The sequence below is a fragment of the Pinus tabuliformis genome, chromosome 3_2 (genome assembly GCF_031772625.1).
Source record: "Pinus tabuliformis cultivar Carrire ecotype Pingquan chromosome 3_2, CPIR1, whole genome shotgun sequence".
Taxonomy (NCBI): Eukaryota; Viridiplantae; Streptophyta; class Pinopsida; order Pinales; family Pinaceae; genus Pinus; species Pinus tabuliformis.
The window spans coordinates 504871691-504879925 of record NC_142302.1 but is presented as its reverse complement, the minus strand read 5'-3'; the positions used below and the strand labels follow the sequence as shown (position 1 = coordinate 504879925).

General features: G+C 34.2%; 1 pseudogene; it reads right to left on the bottom strand.

Moving 5' to 3' along the window:
• Nucleotides 1-3499: 3499 nt before the first annotated feature.
• LOC149181513 (ubiquitin-activating enzyme E1 2-like) overlaps nucleotides 3500-8235 on the bottom strand; it is a 36442-nt pseudogene continuing 31706 nt past the window's right edge.

The following is an 8235-nucleotide window of genomic DNA, read 5'->3' as shown; positions in this document are numbered from 1 at the left end:
TCTTTTGAGTTTCTTTAAATGTTGTTCTACATTCCTAACACAGTGAGAAGATGCAACCACTGTTTGGAAAGAATTCACAACAGGGGTGAAAGTGAATAAATATTATTTTTTAATCATTGTTGACCTAATGTTTAAGTCAAACTGGTAGTTTTTGTTGTATTTATCTAAAATTCCTAACTTCCTGTTCATGGTTCAAAATTTTCTATGACAACATTATAAGGGAGACCACCCAGTCGGGACCTTAGAGCATCTCATTTTTCGTTTGGAATGCCAGTTCCAATTGGTTAAACTAGGCCCAGTTACCTTCTCTCTATCTCTACTAGCTTAAAGTATAAATTTCACTTACCAATAGAGAAGAGGCGTTAGATCAACCCTCTTGCTAATCAGGAAAGAAAGTGATCCTTAAGTTGATCTAGGGTTTAGCCAAGCCACAACTAAATTTTTCTTCTTTGATAAGAGGATATCTAGAAATGTAGAATTAAATCTATATACAAGAAAATAAAATCCTAAGCCTAACTCGATTAGGAAGATATAGATCTAAACCAATCAAGAGCAAAGCAATTAAATTATTGAGATTTCAACATGCCTGGTTTATGATGAATATTTGGCTAATGAAGTAGTTCAATTAACTGATATTATAATTTACCAAACATGTTGTTTAGAGATCTATTAACAATGAATGATGAACCAATAACATTAGGAAGTAGTTCTCATAATGCCAATGGAAATTAAATCAGAATTAGATGACAGATTTCTGAGTAAATAGTTACTCAGAAATCTGATTTAAGCATAAGAGCATAAGAGGAAATTAACAACAGATCTATGAAACAAATAGATTAGATAGCTAATATGTAAGACATGAATTCATATCTACAATAGTGCATAATATAAATCCAATTAACATAATTATGTCATCAAAAATGAATTTCATATTAAAAATAAAAGTATTTCTAATACAAATAAATTTGAATCGGTTCTCCTACTTTGTTCTTTGAATCTGATCTCCTACAATCTTCTCCAAAGCATAAACTCTGTTGCTAAAAGCAAGAGCTGCAATAGTGCAAGCTCTACCTCTCATACATAGTTCAGATTTGAAAAAAAAAAAGCTCAATATTCCTCATATCTGAGATTGACCCTCTTTATCTACAGCCTAAAATCACTATTACAATAGTGCTTTAAGGATGACAAAATTGCAGAACAGAGAAGCCCTTTGTACATTCTGCAAACCATTATTTATAATTTACAAAACTAATTCCAAATAGGAGAGTTGTTGAAGAGAAATTATGCTCCAACAATTTTCATTGGTCCAAATTCAGATTCTTCTATTGTTGGAGAAATCCCATTGATTGAAATTTGTTCCTCCTCGCCTCTTCAATAGTATTCTTGCCAAAACCAATTTCAATTAAAATACAAATTAAATGAAAATACCAAATCTGGAACACAAAATATTTCCAATCAAAACTTAATTAAATAAAAAAATAAAAGGAAATCTGGGTTTTCCATTGATCCCTATAAAGATCTAATTGGTCAAGGAGAACATAGACGAATGGATCTATATTCAACAGAGGTTATGAGCAAATGAAAATGTAGAAAATTAAACTCAGAAAAATAATTTTGTTTAAAAATTCAGAGCTTGATCTTCTGTTAAAGTTTAAACTCATTAAATGATCAAATCTAGTTATGCAACCACTTCATAAATATTCTCAGTGATTTTATCTATCCAACATGACATATTGGGCCTCATTTGGCCAAGTAAAACTCAACTTATGAGCTTCCAAAGTTGAAGTGTCGAAATTGCCAGAATTATGGAAAATTTGCTGCGTTGGATAAAAAAAGAAATTTTGAATTATAATAATAATCCTAAATTAAATTACAATTATTTCTTAATTAATATTTATTTAATTGTAGCCCATGGAGATTTGGATTGACGGTGAATGGGTGCACTGTTAAGGCACTCCTTGTGATAGGTCACTGGTTCAAATCCCCTGTGGGTGCTTACCTACCCAAAATATATATATATATATATATATATATATATATATATATATTTAGTTATAATTACAAAATTAAATTAATTATTTACAAACTAAATTAAAAAAAATTCAATTAATTAAAATTAAAATTATGATATAATTATAATATAATATATTATAATATTAATATAATATAAAATTATAAAAAACAAATCATAATTTACAAAACTCTGAGTGGCTTTTGTATTCATAAGTGAATCAAAAAATAAATGGAGGGGGGTTTTAATGGAGCAGGATGACGTATGGAGGAGGAGTGTGTTAATAAGGAGGTGGGAGATATTGGAAGGATAAGGGATATTGGAGCTCTTGAAAAAAACTTCTGATATGTAAAAATGTGTCAGGGTTCCAATATGAGGTGGGGAGTGACGTATAGTGAAGACCACGTGGAGGTGGGTCTCTCCCTCCATAGAAACACAATCACTTGGTTTATATTTCAAATTTCTTGATCTCGGAGGCTATTAAATGATGGTGAGAAACCTTTGGTAAAAACTAATAACTCGATGTATAAATCAAATATCGGAACATTTTGAAATATCAGAAAATTTTATATCAGGATTTTTTGTGAAGGAAGGGAGAAGGTAAGGTGAAGTGAGGCCCACTTTAAAATCCTACAAAATGGACTACAGCCACTTTGCAATTTTGATATTTCAAGTCTCATTATCTCTTTTAAAATTAGGAATTGGGACAAATTATCGAGATCTCGAAAACGCATAATTTAATTGTTCTATAATTTGGCTGGGCAATTTTGTAGGACCATTAGTAGAAAATGAAGAAATTAATGAAAATTGACTAGGAATTAATATTTACAATCAATTACTAATTTATTTACAAAAATTAAAATAATATATATTTTCTACATTTTTTAACCTAGGTAGTAAAAATTATCGAACTTCGGACGAGCACCATTTGCATATCGTGTAACCAAATGAGATGAAATGAGTACTGATGGAAAGATAGCAAAAGATATAACTCAATGAAGCAATCAAAATAGAAATCAGATGAAAATGAAAAAATGGAACAATTGTAGGACACTTAACCAAATGAAAATATTAAAAATGATTTAACCAAAAATTTATGGAAAGGGTCCCCATTATTTGAAATAAATAATTCAAAAGTGGGGGGTGTTGGGTTTTCCCTACAACGCTTCCCAAAACTTTTATTTGCATAGGTACTATTACAATAAGGTCACAAAAAATCCAAGTGGACTATTCTTTATGAACTAAAAGTTTGTACTATTTCTTATTTTTCTTTGAGATGGTTGGTGCCTTTTTGTTTTGTCAACATTTAGTAATCTGTTTTAGTAAGTTCTTTTGTGGGATTTCCTCAGATCACTTGAGAGAAAGCAGAAAAAACAGTGTCTTCAGTTAGAAACTTTGAAGTATCTTTGTTCCATTGCCCACGACTGCATCACATGTTCTAGTTGTTATCACATCATCTTCATCTAAAGCATCGCCAAATCTATCTACTCACAAAATATTTGCATCTACTACAGCCTTAGCATCAACAAGCCCTCCAACAATTGCTACACCAGTTATGCATATTTTGCTGACAAACCTAGTTAAGGTTATGGCTTCTTTGACACCAACTACCTCTGCATCTATTAAAGTTGTCTCATTTTCCATGACCACATATGTTCTCACAACTTCCCCTTCCATAGGTATTGTGCCATCAATCAATGCAACTACAGTACCACTAGCTACTACTGCATCATTAACATGAACTGTTGTGGTTCCCACAAGTGTAGCAGAAACTGCAATTGCTGCAACAACATAAGGGTCAACTATATTTTATCAAAGAGATGGCAGATTTAGTTAATTTCCTCTTACTTTTCTTCTGCCATTTTATGCCATTCACGATTCAAATACTGATAAAAGCAAATGGTGGAGATATAAAGGAAGGAGGAATTGATGAAGCTTCTGCTCAAGATTTAGAGGTAAACTTACAACTATAAACGTTAATAAGATTGTTGTTTAGTAACATTTCCACCAAAATCGTTCTCTCACCCTTTTCTATAAACTCATTATTAAGAGGGATCTATCCTTTTTAGGGTTAGAAGGTCAAGCTACTTTTCATAAACATTCATTGTAATTCAAAAATAGTTCTGGATCCTCATACATTCGATCCTTCTCATTTTGAGTTTAGTGAATGTGATGTCTCTAAGAATGTTGGACTTTAAGGAGGATCAATGTTATATATATATATATATATATATATATATATAGAGAGAGAGAGAGAGAGAGAGAGAGATATTCCAGGGTTTACAGTGGACATTAATGAAATTTTGTGGTTTTCACTGTATTCTTTTCAAAATCTACAATTATATTAAATTTACTTCATACGAAATAAGATTTATGTCTTTGTTGTTGCAGAGACCTCAAAAACGAAACATGTTTCTACCCTTTAGCAATTGAGTCCATCAATGACCTTGGAATGAACTGGCAATGTTTCAGATGCTTATCCTAATCCACCATCATGTATGGGTTATTCAATAGGGTTGTGACATTTAGCTAACTCTGTTGAATTATTTTTTATTAAGTTAAAAATAGGGATTGCATGATTATAGAATTTACAAAGATTATTGTTGAGCATTTTTTTAAAATCAATACCTATATATGCAATTCCTAGGACTTTCATAACTCGCATAATTATTTAAAGGGTGCTAGCTCAATGGAAGAGCTCTTGCCTTATAAGAAGAAGGTGGGTGGTTCAATTCCATTGTTCCCTAACTTGAATTAATCAATAATATTGTAATTTATTTTTAGTTAAATACTTTTTATATTAATTTATTTCAATGGTGAGATATTTTTTTGTATTTTATATTGTCTCTAAAGAGACAAAAGTGATATTATAGTCTTTAAATATAATTTTAATTGTCTTTAGAGATGCAATAGCTAGGATTAAAGACATGTTGTCTCTATAAAGATAATAAGCAGTTAATCCTAATTATTGTCTCTAAAGAGGCAAAAATGAAATTATCTCTAGAGAGACAAAAATTAGATTGTCTCCTAAAAGACAATAATGTTTGTGTTATATATCGTCTTTATAGGGACAATTTTTTAAGACAATAATTTGAGACACCCGCTTAAAGACAATATTTAAGACAATACACAAGTTTTATTTTGTCTCAAGCTAAGAAAATTTACCCAAAAAATGTCTCAAATATTGTCTTAAAACCCCCCTTTATGTTGTAGTGAAAGTGAATCGCAATATATATTTTCCTCGATTAAGACAAGGTTCTCTATAGCGAGGGAACTATTTGTTAGCTCCCTGTTAATGGCAGTGTAGAAGGTCAACGCTCCCCTATGTGTTTCATGGCATGTGCTTAAATCTAGCGATGTGTCTCTTACTAACACCTGTGGGTTTTGGTGTAACGGCAATCGTGACTCTAACAAGTGGTATCAGTGCCAGAGGTCTCAAGTTCGAAACACACTGGGCTAGCCTTGGGGGGGAGATTGTTGGCTCTCCATTAATGGCAGTGTAGAAGGTCAACGCCCCCCGTGTGTTTCGTGGCATGTGCTTAAATCTAGCGATGTGTTTACTAACACCTACGGGTTTTGGTGTTTCGTGGCATGTGCTTAAATCTAGCGATGTGTTTACTAACAATTGTGGGCATGTGCTTAAATCTAGTGATGTGTTTACTCACACCTGTGGGTTTTGGTGTTTTGTAGCATGTGCTTAAATCTAGCGATGTGTTTACTAACACCTGCGGGTTTTGGTGTAACAGCAATCGTGACTCCAACACTATTTTTGTTGTAGATCATTGTAGGCTTGAATTCCTCAATGTAGTGCTTCTTCTTTCTACTCAATTCTTTTCCCATACTCATTTACGAAACTTCTTCATAACAAAATTCTTTAGCTCTTTATTATTTGTAAGATATTCTATTTTTGTATTTATATGGAAATATTTCTTTATTAACCAAAATTGACAATTATAATTATAATTGACTACTTGTAAGTAAGTTTGATTGTGTCTAGTGGATCTGTTCTAAACTTTATGTACAAGTTAAATCCATTTAAGATGTTGCGGCAGGTATCTTTAATTAAATATTTTGGCATTAGTAGGTCTATAGGATTAGCATATAGAAATAAGGGTTTTTTAATATTTAATTAAATATTTTGACATTAATAGGTCTATATGATTAGTGTTACCGAGAAAAGTGTCTATTTAGAACTGCTCTATCCCACTAAGGTGTGACAGCTGCCTTAGAAACAAACAGAGAAAACTACTTTTGTATTTCCTTTATGAACTATAAATAGAGAGGAATAGGAAAAACCAACCTGTGTCTTGCGCTAATCCTTTGATCCAATCCTTCTCTTCTTTGACAGCTTCCAGCTACCTGCTCCCTTACTTGCCCAGCTTCACCAAGTACCTGTAAGATCACAGAAGAAGAAAACTATACAAAGACATGGATCTATATTCATAAATAACTTAGGATCAGATTTAAGTTAACCATACAAATGTAACAAGCATCAATGATACAAAAGCATGGAGGAGAAACTCAAATAGTTTTTATTGATAAACAAGAAGATCCAGGAGGAGTTACAACCGATGATTCCTGACCCAGCATCAACCTCCCAGCAAAGAAGCCCCTCTTCACCTCCAACAAAGCATAGATCACCCAATTCTCTGATGTTTGTCTCAAAACCAACAGCAATTCCTTACAATGTGCAAAATTCCAGCCTCTGGATCTTTGGGATGAGGGATCCATATATAGATGTATGCAAGGAGGATGAGTCAGCTTGTGATTTGATTAGTGTCTTCTCTCTGTCAGTTCTTGCTTCCACTTGGAGACTGAAGGCCTCTTACTCATCCTTGGTCGAATTCAATGAGGCAAGTGTCATAGAAGAAGATTCTGGAAGCTTCCATTGTCTCTCCACCTCGCGGAATGACACTGCCATTTGTCATTTCTCATCCAACGCACCCTCATAGTGCATTTAGGTGTGTTGCAACGCACCTAGCCAGTGGATTTAGGTGCTATGCAACGCACTTAGCTAGTGGAGCAGCTGAAATGATCCTGTTTTGACTTATTCTGAGCAGTTTCTGGTGGAGAACTTCTGAGAGAAGCTGTAATTTGTTGACCTTGTTCCTTTAGGGGTTAGAACAACACTTTTAGGGACTTAGGAGCCCTTGGTTTATGGACATTTCATGCTTGGAGTTGTAAGGCACAAAAATGTCTATAACAGTTGCCCCCTAAAGTATGAGGCCGTTAATCGGGTGAAATGCTTTATATGAGGATCCGAAGTTCTTTCAATGTTGGGAGGAGACCTGTAATAAGATACAATACAATACATTATCTTCATACTGTTTTCATGATCTAGCTGAGGCGGGCATTCCAATGCTCAGCTTTATAAATTCATTTTCATGTACATAGGACAGACAATCGTCTGATTGTAGACTGATGATTCTGATAGAGCCATCATCTTTTTGGTAGGATGATTATCTATGCTGCAATGCTGTACATTTGAATGTCTTTATTTCCCTGAATATATATTGTAGCCCGGATGGATGAAACTAGATCCGGGGTCTTCAATCTCGTCCGATCTTCACTCGAAGTACAAGTCGATCCATGTGAGAAATGTTTTGAAGTCGAACATGGAAAGACATCGCTTGATTACCAGTCAATGATGTAAATTGTTAACAAGCGCGAGAGGAATCACCGATAATGATAATGATCCTCAAGGTACTGCAGTACAATTCACGTGGTGTGAATAAAGGACTTGGCGTCGAACACCACGCAAAATCTTTCGGTCGAAGGTCATTGATTTGAACCTGTCGCCGGAAGTGAGAAACTTGCCATTGAGGCATGCAAGCTTCAAAGTACTGAATGGGGTGTTCCTAGACCAACTTCTTGGATAATGAGCTGATGTCGACAAGAAGTGATCCATCATAGGAGGGCCTTAATGAATCCCACATCAATGACACGGAACGGAGCAAATGATTTTGATGGAGGTGAAAACGATCTGATGATATACGGTTCAGGGTGGCAGTCATGAAAGAATGGAGTATAATGTATGGTATTGGGTGGGACACAGGTGGCCTTTCTGGATGACTTCTCTTGAACATGTCAGCGACACTGATGTGATGGATTGGTAGCATTAACCCCAAATGTGGATGGTATGGTGTGACCATGGCGATATGACTGGTGAATGAAACAACCCAACCCGACTCGGACAAGGAGCGGAAGTGTCATGTTCAAGAGCG